The sequence below is a fragment of the Lynx rufus genome, unplaced genomic scaffold (genome assembly GCF_022079265.1).
Source record: "Lynx rufus isolate CCGP_SWC_20201006 ecotype Redwood Valley unplaced genomic scaffold, mLynRuf1.p SCAF_36, whole genome shotgun sequence".
Classification (NCBI taxonomy): Eukaryota; Metazoa; Chordata; class Mammalia; order Carnivora; family Felidae; genus Lynx; species Lynx rufus.
In genome coordinates, this window is record NW_025814852.1 from 2097735 (window position 1) to 2111144 (window position 13410).

A 13410-nucleotide genomic window follows, 5' to 3' on the forward strand; every position below is an offset into this window, starting at 1 on the left:
GGTCCACTCATCCTTTGACCCCCACGCGGGTGGTTAGTTACTGGGGGGCGGGGGACTGTGTTTCCATGCAATTGCGTGGACCTGTGCCCACTCGGGGATGCCCAGAGGAAAGGACCCCACACGGGATGGGTTCAGTGGTCCTCCAGGATCTTAGAGGCTCTCATTCCCTCGAAAACCCCCTGGGAAAGTGAAGCCCTGGCCTAGGAGCCCGAAACCTCCCCCAGCCCCTCTAGGCTCTGCTCACCCGGTGGGTCCCCGGCCAGTCCCTGCCTCTCCTGGCCTCAGGTTCCCGACTGTTCCATGAGCGCTTGGAGGAGGAGCTTCCCCAGTCCGGCTAGAGTGGCCCCTGGCTCCCACCTTCGGGCAGGATGTGGCGGGGGAGCCTTGGGGGCGGGGAGGTGCTCCCACCAAAGGTCGAGGCAGGTGGAGCCTGCGCAGGTGTGCCGGGACCATGGGACTGCGCGCACGGGACCACCTCGCGGCAGGAGCCCACGACACCTGGGGTCGCACGCATCCCATCTCCACCGCCCGCTCAGTGACCCTCATATCCTCTTAGGCCTGGGGCCACGGCCACTCCACCCAGGCAGGGCGGCTGGACGCAGTGGGTATGGAGACACGGGGGCAAGAGGGAAACGAGACAGACCCCCACCCTGCTGACCTGGCCCCCACACTCCACTCCGCTGTTCATCCGGGCGTCTGGCTGAGCAGGGGGAGGGGGAGGTGGACACCAGTCTGGGCAGGGAGAGGTCAGGCCGCCTTCCCTTCTTCCCCATCTCCTCCCCCTGCCTTCCTGAGAGCCCCTCCCCCCACAAGCTCCCCACTTCGGACACCTTCACCTCCCTGCTTTCATCCCCCACACACCCACTGGAGGTCGGAGCCACCAACCCCATCTGCAAAAAAGAACACCGAGGTCCCAGAAGCTGGCATAGAGCTTGCGTGTCACAGGACTCTGGCGTGGCCCCGCTGTGAGTGTGAACCCGGGTCACTCTGACCCGAAGCCTGGGCTTTGGCAGGACCCCGAGGAGGTGACCTCTGAAGCGAGCCTTAGAGATGAGGGTGTTCTGGATGGGAGCCATGGAGCGGGGCGGTGGTAGCAGGGGGCTCGAGGGACAGGGATGGTGGGCTGCCTGGGAGGGGAAAACACTAGGGAGGGGGGAGGGGAACACCCTGGGGAGGGCATCTGGCCCAGTTCACACGGGGCTCGGACGTCAGGTAAGGAGTCGCGGGTCACCGCAGCTTGCCAGGCTCAGGGGATGTGACCAGGCAGTGTCATCAGAGCCAAGGAATCCTAGATGTGGAGGGAGCTCGCGGGCTTGGTATTTGCCCCCAGGCAAGCATGGATTTCCAGGCCCCGGCCTGGGAGGATGATGTTGCCTCAGTCTCCTCCTCTGTAGAGCAGAGCAGGTCGTCGCCTCCTCCTGGGGCTGGATTCCCCGGCAGGTCCACAGATGGTCTCCTGTCAGAGGAGTTGTTCAAGTGAGGTCTGTACCCGGAGGGGTCTCGGAGAGGGGACCAAGGGGCGTTCCCCCTGCCAGCTCGGCGGATGCTCTCGTCCAAGCTGCTGATCCTCACGTCCAGGCCGGCACCGGTGATGCGGTGTCGCCCGCCGGCTGGGGGGACAGGGGCAGTGAGGAGCTGTGCTTGCGGACCCTGAGACACAGAGCTCGTGAGCGCCCAAGGCTGCCCCGGGGCGTGTGGAGGGTGAGGCTGAGCTGACGCCTGACGTCTCTGGGAAGGACCAGGAGGAGAGCCCGTGCCCTGGGGTCTCCGGGAGGGACCCGGAGGACAGCCAGGGCCCTGGGGTCTCCGGGAGGGACCGGGAGGACAGCCAGGGCCCTGGGGTCTCCGGGAGGTATGGGGAGGACAGCCAGGGCCCTGGGGTCTCCGGGAGGTATGGGGAGGACAGCCAGGGCCCTGGGGTCTCCGGGAGGGACCGGGAGGACAGCCTGGGCCCTGGGGACTCTGGGAGGGACTGGGAGGACAGCCTGGGCCCTAGGGACTCTGGGGGGGACTGGGAGGACAGCCTGGGCCCTGGAGTCTCCGGGAGGGACTGGGAGGACATCCCGGGCCCTGGGGTCCCGCCTTGTTCCTGCCGTGGGAGTGATCGCTCTGCATCACCTATTTCACAGACCAGGAGAGTGAGGCCCAGAGAAGGGAGGCAGGTGTTTCTGGGCACAGGGCTGGTCAGCAGAGAGCTGGAAAACCACCTCCGGAGCCCCCGCCATCCCGGCAGGGACCACCCGAGCCGAGGGCGAGCCTTCCCCTTCTGCCTGGTCACTCATTCTTCCCAGACCTTGACGGTGGCCTGTTCCTCTTGGCCACAGATATTGCTGGCCGACCAGGAGGGAGTCCAGCTGGTAGGACAGGTCTAGCTACAGGACACAGGGACACCTGTGAGCTACCAGGAGCCACATTGTGGTCTCTGTCCCCGAGCCTGCCCGGCAGCTGGGGTCCAGGTGCCATAGGGGTCAGCACACACCTGGGTCTGGGCTGAGCAGGAGGCCATGACCTCAAGGAACCTCCACTCGGCCCTCTCCTGGCTCCTGCCCGGTCTCACCTGTCCTCCCTGAGGGGCTCCAGGGCCCGGATCCAGGCCCCTGATGGCTGCTCGGGCTCCAGCCGGGAAAGATGTAGAGCCTCTGGAGCAACTGGTCTTGTCGGGGCTGGAGGGAGGGCCGGCCACCGACGGGGCCTCAGCTGGGGAGGATGCGGCCCTCTTGGGGTGAGGAAGAGGCCAGGACCTGGTCCCGGGGTCACGGCTCATGTATACAAAGGGCTGAAATCACTGAGTGCCCGGGGGATGGCCAGTTACAGTAGCCCCCTGACACTGGGTTTTCCTGGAGGTGCCCCCTGGCCTCCAGGGGCCTCTTCCCACCCTCTGACTCCGCCCAGGGCTGCAGCCAGGCACAGGCCGGCCCTCTGTCCAAGGTCCTGCCAGGAAGACAAGACGGAAGGAGGAAAGGAGAAGGGCAAGGGGCGGACCGACTTCTCCCTGCCCTGAGTCGGCCTCCACTGCTGCCTCCAGGAGCCCTGGCCAAGTCATGCCACAGGGTCCAAGCACCTGGACCCCGGGGTGGAGTCTGCGGTCCAGGCCAGCTGGGTGGGATGGGTGTAGTCACTGGTGTCGTGTCCCCAGATGTCCAACCCACCTGGCCTCACACCCTGAGGCTTGCCTGGATGAGGAGGGCATGGTTCTGGGGCTCAGGAAGGTTGGGGTTCCAGAGTAGTTGGCGGAGGTGGGAACATGGGGGACCAGCCAGGTGGGGAGCGGTTGCAGTCATGCACGTCAGCGTCACCTCTGGATCATCCACAGGTGTTGAGTGCCGGTCCCTGGGCATACCTGGCCATGACACAGACCCGGCTGACCCTGGAGAGGGAGGCCTGTGTACCCGGGGCACCTCCCATCCACCTACCCCCGGGGGCGAGCCTGGGCCACGGCCACGGTGATGCACTTCCCCGTCTGACCCACAGGGAGAGGGGGGACACTGAGGTCAGGAGAGGCAAGGACTGGCCTAGGACAGGTGAGGTGTGCAGGGTCCAAGGAGCAGGGCTGGTCTCCAATCCTAGGCCAGCCTCTACCCCCACATGGGGTTCTCCCTGGGAATGAGAGCCCCTGAGATGCTCGGGGGTCCCTATGCACCCCATCCGTGTGAGGCTGTGACCTCTGGGCATCTCCAGAAAGGCGCATGCACACACACACACACGCACACACACACACACACACACACATATTCTGACTGTCCCACTGGAGATCAGAGGGGAGTCCACACTGGGAGGGGGTGGGTAACACGGGGGAAAGAAGAGAAAGGCTGGAGGCAGTGGGGCCATGGGGCAGGGACATCAGGATTCCTGGCAATAGCCCGGGACCCACAGCACGGGGAGGGAGACATGCCGGCTGAGGGTCAGGGGGTCCCCAAGGTGTCCGGGGGGATTGCCAGGAACTAGGGGAGGACGGGGCCTGGGGTCCTGTGTCCACGACGCTGAGCCCATGGAACTAGGAAGTGTGGACGGGGCTACGGCACAGAAGGACTCAGCCTCCTCCTCCTAAACTGGGCTGCATAGACAGTGTCCCAAGGGCCCCACAGGCTCATAGATGAGTCTGTGTCCTGGGATCTTCATCCTTGGCCCTCTGTTCTCCCCTCCTGGGAAAATGCTTCCTACTGCCTCAAGGTCCTTCAGAGCGGAGGGCAGCCTGGGGGCCTGGAGGACCGAGGACCTGGGTTTGCAGCACGTGGCCAAGCAGTGGACCCTGGTGTGGACACCGAGGTCAAGAGCCTCCTTGTTGGAGCCTCGGGTCCTCATTAGGAAGTGGTTCCCCAGGCAGAGCCCTGGCTGGGGCGAGGAGGCCTCGTGAGGGACCTCAGCACTGGGCCAGGGGAGGGCCACGGGCCACAAGGGAGGCTTCACAGGGGAGGGTTGTCACCTGGACCCTGGAGCCCACAGGACCTGCGCCTATGAGACACAAAGAGAGAGACAGAGTCCGAGGCAGAGAATGGACCCACGAGAGAGGAAACCAGAAATTCCATGAATCGGCTCAGAAATGACACCCGGTCATCATATTCTAGCCCTTAGAACCTGGTCACATGGGCCATCCACCCGGGAGGGGAGGGGGTGACAGAGGCACGTAGGACCAGGAATCGGGAAGGCTGGGAGCAACAGTGGGGACCGCCCAGCACGTAGGCCCAGACCAGGGGCTGAGACCCGAGCCCAAACGTAATGGAGCCCCTGGCATGCGTGTCTGGTGGGCACAGGGTGTGAACGAGTTCACCTCCACCTTCCCTGGGCCTGGGACCCAGGCAGGAGGGGTGGCTGTGCCTGGACCCAGAGAGGACCCAGGCCCGCGTGAGTGTGTTCCGTGCCAGGCCGACCCCTTCCTCGTCCTTCCACGGCCACGTGTGCCCACGAGCCTCATGGGATTCAGGCACGGGACGTGTCTACAGGTGGCTCCCTGATGGCGTCCCTACAAGTAGATGCCACAAGGACCCCACTGTGCAGACGGGTGACCGGGGGCCCTGGGAGGCACAGTGCAGGGTCCCAGCACTGGTCAGGGGGAAAACCCAGGTCTGAACCCAGCTCTGTGGCCCCAAAGCCGCGGCACCGGCCGCGCCAGGCCTCGCGGGGACGTGTCTGGGCTGTGTTGGTGTCACTGTAGGGACAGGGCATGGGGTGGAGGGGACTCCTTTGCCGCCTGGGAGGGGCTCTTGTAGGAGCAGGAAGCCGGGTAAGGGGACCCCAGGAAGTGACCTCACCTCCCTGGTAACAGACCCCAACAGAACTCGGAACCCAGGTCACCAGGCACCCACATTCTGGAGACAGCGCCCGACTGGGCTCATTCGTTGGGACACCTTTTCCTGACGAACATGTTCTCCTGTTGTGTGCCCATGTCCCGCGGCTGCCGGCTCAGGGGAGCCCGTGGCTGCGACGCTTCCCGACCCTGGAGACAGTGGGTCAGGTCGTGCACAGGACGCCTCAGGTCTCTAGCTCGCAGGGACCCAAAGGTAACACAGGGAGACCCCGAGACAGCCAGTCCAGCCCGACACCGCTCTGATCTGACCTGTGCGGCCCCACGTCCCCTCCCGTGTGTGTGTGTGTGTGTGTGTGTGCGCGCATGGAAGGAGGTGTCGTGTGTGGAGGGCCCACCTGAGCAGGTGCAGGCTGATGAAGGGGTTAGATGCCTGGTGGGCGGGTCAGGCTCACACCCCTGTCATGGCTGGAGGGCAGGGACAGGTTGTGCTGGGGTGGCCCTCTCATCCCCAAGGTTCATCCCGAGCCCTGCTGGTGGATGTCACTGTGTCCCAGGCACAGGTCTGTGCACACTCAGGTCTGTGTCCAATCTGGGAGCAGTGGGGAGGGAGGGTGGAAGGACACTGAGGATGGCTGGGCGGGGCTGTGATGTCTCCGGGCCGTCCGCGGGTCACTGTCTTTACAGAAATCAATCGATGAATTCGGGAGGCGACTGTCGGAATCCCGATTCACCTGTCCTACAGAGTTGTGCGAGTGCCCCGTCGCCCAGGAGGGCCACTCTGGACCGAGGGAGAGAGTGGCCGCACGGAGGTCTCAGGAAGCAGGGCCTGGAGTTGGCCTGGGAAGGCCTCCTTCACCGCCTTGGCCCCTCCACAGGGTCCTGGTTCACCGGTCCTGGGATGAGGACCCGGAGCCCCCAGAGCCAGAGCCCGAGGGTGAGAAGGCTGGGGGTGGAATATGTGGGTTCACAGGGCCAGGGTGGTGCTGGGCCACCCAGGCAAGAGCCCCCGGGGGCTGGTGTGGGGCCAGGAGCAGAGACAGAGAGCCCCGGGGTGCGGCCTGCAGGGGGGCAGAGGTCCTGGTGTGCGTTCCTGGCCACAGCTTCTCGGGGAGGCTCCGGGGTGAGTTGTGTTTCTGCAAAGGCCCCTGGAGAGGCCGGCGCTGGGTGGGGTGGGGGACCTTCCCTCCTCTCACCCTGAGGCCTCGGAGCCGCTGCAACCATCTCTCTGTTTCCTTCTCAAGTGTCTGGGACAGGAGCAGAAGCTGGTGCAGCTCCAGAGATCAACCCAACAGCATCGTGTGCCTCGGGGGCTCTGCAGGCAGGGGTGGTGCCTGGAGCGACTCCTGCAGGGGCCGGAGAGCCAGCAGGTGACCTGGGACCTGTGCGGGGACAGCGGGCACCTGAGCAGAGTCAGCTGGGCCCTGCTTCTGCCCCCGCTTCTCCTGGTTCCGCTGTTCCTGCTTCTGATCCCAACACTGTTCCTGCCACTGCCCTTCTCCCCGCCCCTGCCCCCGCCCCTGTCAACGCCCTTCTTCCCGCCCCTGCCCCCGCCCTTGCTCCCACATGGATGGCAGTCACAAATCAAGGGCCTGAAGGCCTACACGGGGTGTTTACTTTACTTTATCTTTGTTATATTTTATTTCAAATTTATTCTCCAATCCCTGACCCCGACCCCCCACCAAAATGTCTCTTCCTCTTCTCCCTTATACTTTTTCTCTTCTACTTCATAGCTGTTACTTTATTTGTTCATTAGTTATAATCTATATTAATCTTCAATAAAAAGTTTTATTTATTTTACATTGTGCAATTCCTGAGCACTGGGTACGCTCACAACGCCGTGAACCACGCCACAGAATTTTGCTGCAGAATAACTCGGTCCCCAAGGGTCACCGTGTATCCAGAGCCCTCGCTCCCTATTTGTGCCCCCGCCAGCCCCTGGGAACCCCCAGTCTGCTTTCTCTCCATGTTCTGTTACCTCCTCTGGAGGTTTCCTTCAAGTGGAATCTCACAAGAGATACCTTTGGGTCTGCACCGAATTTTCAGACGAGACAGATTCATTTTTGTACTTTGTGGCCGTTTGTAATCGACTTTTTCTCCATTGACATTGAAATCACAATGGATTAAGGATTAGGTGGGAATATGGAGGCCCCTTCGGTGACCATGGGCACGGTCTCGGGGTGGAGACCCCTGTGCGTGCTGTGACACCACAGCCTGAAGCCAGACAGGACACGGCGGGTCCTCCCGTGGCCCAAACAGAAACCGGGAGATGCAGAAGGCCGGACGGTCACACCACACGGAGGAGAGCATCCCTCACGACCCAGGGCCAGAACGGTTCACAGGCCTGTGGGCCAAATAATGCTCCAAATCAGTGCGTTCCCCGGGATGGAGGCCAGACCCGTCCCAGTCCAAGGGGAGGCGACCCCCGTGGGAGCAGGCGTCAGAGATGTGGGCCGTCCCGGGGTGGGACTCGGGTAAGTGAGACCCGAGGGAGGCAGCGCTGGTCACATTCAGACGGGCAGGTTTCTGGTCTGGGGACCGGCAGCCCAGGTGACAACGTGACGAAGCAGAGGCCCCAGCCGCTCCCCAGCGAGAAGTCCTCGTCCTGCAGGGGACCGGCTGGCCCAACACTGGGAGAGCCCCCAGAGCCCAGAGTTGGCCCTTCCTCAGCCCCATGTGCGGCCCCAGGCAGGTTGGTACCTCTGCTCCCCTGAGTTCGGGGGGGTGCCCTCGGCAGGTGGTGGGGTTTCCCAGGAAGAGGGACCCCGAGCCCCAGGACGCCAAGATGCACGCCTGCGGGTAGGACAATCCAAAGTCAAGGAGATGGGCTTCCTGACCCAGCTAGTCTTACTAGTGACTCAGGCTGTGCTATTAGCCTCGGTGTCCCCATCCGTGACATGGGGACGTAACGGGCCTTCTAGATGGGTTGCCGCATTCCCTGAGACATGAGGTGGAATCGTGGCCTGGTGCCTGGAGGACATAAAGGGCCACCTGGAAGGCTGTCCCAGAGTCCCCCAGGGCACAGGATTCCGGAAGCCCCTCCTTGGCCCCTGCCCGCTGTCCCCCTTCTGGGAACACTCAGCGTTGTTTTCGGAGGAGGTGAAGATGATCCAGGAGGTCAACAGGTCCCACGTGGAGGAAGGTCAGCGCTGGAGGGACAGAAGGACGTGTCCCGTGCCCCCTTCCAGGGCCCGAGCTGTGACGCCCTCTGACCGGACCTCTGACCTGACGTGGTGTGGACCCCACTTCTATGGTTTCCCTCCCTCCCTCCTTCCCTTCCTCCTTCCCTAATTCAGCTGGGGAACTCAGGTGCCTGCTGTGTGCTGAGCACCGTGACCTCTCCAGTGAGCACGACCCGATAGGTCCCCCACGTGGCATCTTCCTTTGCAGGGACTGAATGTTCCTGGTCGTGTCCCCTCTGGCGAGTCTGGGAGGGAGGCCTCTGCCCACGTTCCCGACAAGGAAGCACGAGTCCAGAAGGTCCAGACGACCTGCCCCAAGTGCCAGCGTGTGGAGCCTGGACAGAGGGTGGTCCCCGAGCAGAGGAGGACTTGGGCCCACGCAGCCCGGAGGAGGAGGGGGAGCACCGTGGCGGCCTGGAGCTCAGGGCTTCTGGGAGACGGTGTCCTAACCAGACTGGCTCTGTCCCCAGCGCCGTCGGGGTACCCGCGCTCCCTGGGGCACGTGGCCCTGGCTGGCAGGAGGGGAGGTGCCTCTGGGGCAGGACAGAGCCCTCAGGCAGAGAGGAGGGTCGCAGGTGCTCCCCCAGGGGCAGGTGGACTCGGGCGCCCTGAGGGGGCGTCACCGGGACAGCTGTGCCTTGCCAGCCCCAGTTCCCCAACTCCAAGCACAAGACCCTAACAGCCTCTGCCCCACCCCCCAGACACAAACCGCTGCTGTCCTTGTTCCTTTGTGGATGCGTCCATGCGTGCCCTCAGCACCCTGTCTGCTCCCTGCTGTGTGCACGCACCTGGACCCCAAAAGGGAGCCCCAGACCCACCCAGGGGCTCTGGGCCACAGCCAGCAAGGGGGAGCGCCGTCCCCATGGCCCTCCTCACCCTAAGAAGACACATAAGTCATATTCTCCAAGGTTTTTAACCATCACACACACACACACACACACACACACACACACACACAGAGCGAAGGGTGGGGGCCCTGGAGAACCCGCACACGTATGTCTCCGGCACCTTCCGCCGCCCCTGTGCTTTTGTGAGTTTGCTCTGGTTCTCTCGGATCCTCTCCCGGCTCCCTTGAAGGCGTCAGGTCTCCGCCCGAGTCCCTGGGTCACCCACCCACCTCTCCTCTTAGGAAGACGTGTAAATGCACACTCTGCATTTCCTCCCATCTTCCTCTCGCCTCCCAGACTTCGGTCGTCAGATTTGGGAGTCGAGAACACCCCTTGTGTCTTCCCTCACCTGTCCTTCCACCCAGTTCTTCCCAGGCCGGCCCCGAGGCGGTCCTCAGGCTGGATTCGTCTCCTGGGAGGTGGGGTCAGGGGGCAGAGGGCAGACGGTGCCGGTGGGGGCAGGAGAGAGCCGTGGCCCACAGGCCGAGTGCCGGCTTGTCTGCCAGGGCCCCCGGGCTGGGTGAGCCCCGCCGGTTCTCCTCTTTCTTCCCGGGAGGCATCCTTGTCCTGAACGGGCACCAGGGAACCTGAGTGAAGAGACCACTTTGCTTTGAGACGAGGGGCGGAGTGGCAAGGGCTGCAGAGGACATTGGCCTTGGATGGGGAAAGCGAGGCCGGCCACGCACCGCTGTCCCGTTCAGGTCCCTCTGCCACCTGGGTGCACCTACAGCCGGAGGGGCTGGTTCCCAGCAGGCTGGCAGCGTCCCCCAGGAGCCCCCGGTCCCTCCTCTCTGCCTGAGAACTCTCTCCCGGAGACGGGAGCCCATCACAGCTGTCTCTGGGGACCTCTGCTTCCTCACGTTGTCACCCGGGCAGAAACCTGCCCCTCTGAAGGCGACCACCGCTGCCTCCCTCGGGTCTCACTTGCCCGAGTCCCACCCCGGGAGGTCCTGCATCTCTGACACCTGCTGCCATGCGGGTCATCTCCCCTTGGACTGGGACAGGTCTGGCCTCCATCCCGGGGAACGCACCGATTTCGAGCATTAGTTGGCCCAGAGGCCTGTGAACCGTTCTGGCCCTGGGTCGTGAGGGATGCTCTCCCCTGTGTGGTGTGACCGTCCGGCCTTCTGCATCTCCTGGTTTCTGTTTGCGCCACGGGAGGACCAGCCGTGTCCTCTCTGGCGTCAGGTTGTGGTGTCACAGCACGCACAAGGGTCTCTATCTCCGACATGTGCCCTCTTTTACTAACACAGCCTCTTGTATCCTTGTGACATCCCCTCCCCTCCCCGGTGGAAGGCGCGTGTGACCGGTTCTGAGGGAGAGAATATAACAATGGGTATCGCTTCCAAGCTGGTTCATGAAAGCCTGTGGTGTCTCCGGGTTCCTTTTCTCCCGGGTCCATATTTTGTCTCTGTGTCAGTGTGTGTGTCTGTGTGTGTGTCTCTCTCTCTGACGAAGCAAGAGCAGATAACATGAGCTGCCCCAGGAGGCCCAGTGCCAAGAACCTGCAGAGGGTCCGGGCTGAGACACAGAAGTCCTGAGACTCCCCAGTCCCAGCCGAATCCTGCCAAGAGCACGTGCCCAGTCGCGATCTTGGAGGTGGACCCTGCCCCAGTCGAGCCTCAGCTGAGCCTGCAGCCCTGGTCTCCTGGGTGACCGTGGGGCTGAGGCTCCCAGCCGAGCCGAGCCGGGAGACTGGCACAGAAAGTGTGAGGTGGTCCAAGTAAGGTGAATGTGTCCCCCAGCACAGACAACAGCCCATCCTCCAGGCTGGGGCCCGGGCCCGCCCTCCTCCCTCCCGAGCTCTCTCCGGCCACACTGGCTCCTCTCAGCTCCTCTCCGGACAAACCCTCTGTGCCTCTGAGTCTCTGCAGCTTTGCTAGTCCCCACAGCACACTGCTTGCAGACGTGTGCGGGACTGGCTCCTCTTGTCCTTCTGGGTCCCAGCATCAGGGCCACCCTGGAGGCCTGTGAGACCCCCCTCCACCCAGGTGCCCCTGGCCGCCCTCCTTCACCCTGCTTCATTTCCCGACAGTGTTGGTCTTTCCTTTCCCACGGATTCCCTCTTGTGCCTTGACCCACCTCCCCCTCTGGGCTGTGAGCTCCTGGAGGGCTGGGACCTCACGGGACCTTTGACTCTGGCCCCCGGGCCCAACAGCCCCTGCTCAGGGTGAGAGGCACAGGAGCTGATGTGTCCAGAGAGGATCTCAGAGTCCCTACCTGCCTCTGAGCAGCTCACGCTGTGGACATGCAGACTAATAGTAAGAGGTACATGTTGGGTTGGGGGCAGTGGACGCCCAGCTTGACCCCTGAGCGTCCCTTCCTGCTCCAGAGGCTTCACTGAGCACAGTGGACACAGCCTGCCCCCTGGTGGTCAGCACCGGCATGACAGCCCCAGGCAGGGAAACCAGAAAACAAAACACACACCTTTGTTTGGATGTAGTCAAGGCAGCAGCCCTCCCTGGCCCTAGGGGGGCACAGGGGCAGGACCTGCGGGCTCCAGGGGCGGTGTGAGGACTTCAGAAGCCTCCCTTGTCCCCCGTTCCACCTCTCCCGGCCCGGTGCCCCGTTCATTCCTAAGGCTTCCTCACCCTAGCCAGGGCACTACCTCTGGAAGCCCTTCCTAATGAGGCCCCGGGGCTCCGACAAGGAGGGTCTTGACCTCGGTCCCCACACCAGGGTCCATGCTCGGCCACGTGCTGCCCACCCAGGTCCTCGGTCCTCCAAGCCCCCAGGCTGCCCTCCGCTCAGAAGGACCTTGAGGGAGGAGAAAGCATTTTCCCAGGACCAGGAGCATCTTGGGGCAGGGGTGGAGGTCCAGGGCCAGCAGACAAGCCTGTGGGACCCTTGGGACACCACGTCTATGCAGCCCAATTTACACAGGAGTAAGCTGAGGTCTGTCCCGTACCCCCTCCCAGTAGGGGGGGTGTCTCCTTCTAGCTCCAGGCTTCTTCTAGCTCCTGTGGTAGACACAGGACCCCAGACCCCGACTTCTCCGGGTGCCCCAGGAAAGTGCCCAGCCCAGGAAGCCCCCTGGGTACCCTGGAGACCCCGCTGGCCATCAGGCTGGCACGTCTCCCCACCCCACGTATGAGCCCTGGTCATGCTGCCAGCACACTGGGCGCCCCTGCCCCGTGGCAGAGCTGCCTCCAGTCCCCTTCTTCTTGCTCCGGTGTCACCTCCCCCCTCCAGGGTGGACTCCCCTTGAGCCGCTGCCGGGTGGTCAGTGTGCGTGTGTGTCTGTGTTTGTGTGTCTGTGTGTGTGTGTGCGTGTGCTTGCCTGAACGGTCTGGGGACATCCAGATATAACAGCCCCACCTCGTATGGGGTTGATAGGGATCCGACGGGATCTCAGGGGTCTCATTCCCAGGGCGAACCCCAGGGGAGGACTGAGTTTGGCCTAGGACGGAGACCCCCACTGCTTGGAATCTGCCCACCTCACGTACCCTGGGCCGGTCCCTGGCCTCAGTCTCCCACCTGGCCCTGAGGTTGGGCGTGGAGTGACGTCAGCGTGGACAGGGCCCAGGCTCTCCTCCTGGGTGGATGGAGAGGAGATGTGCCAGGCACACAGGCCTCCCTAGCAAAGGGCAGCTGGGCCTCGTGTCCTCGGCCTGGCACGGCTGTGTGCCCTCCCCGGGGGTCTCCGTGCCTCTGATCCCATGTGCGCCCTGCCTCCAGACCGCTGCCCTGTAACCCCAAATCCTGTGAGCCCTCGGATCAGCCTCACCCCAGCCAGTGGGCTGCAGACTTGAGGGCCGGGTGGGTTGGACACGCGGGTACACGAGGGTCGCCGAATGTACCTATACCGTCCCAGCTGTCACAGACCCCACGCTCCCCCCCAGGGTCCAGCTGGGTGCACGGCCGGGGCAGGGGGCCTGGAGGAGACGGTGGACACCAAGTACGGGCAAGGAGAGGATCGGCCTGTCCCCTCCCGCGTCCCCCTCCTTCTCTCCATCTCCTCCCACGGTCTTCCTGCCAGAACCCGGGACACAAGGGGCAGCCTGTCCCTGGCTGCGGCCCTGGCCGGGTCAGAGGGGTGGGAGGGAGCCCAGGAAGGAGGGGGCACATCGTGGGGATGTCTGAGTGTTGGGGGTGGTTA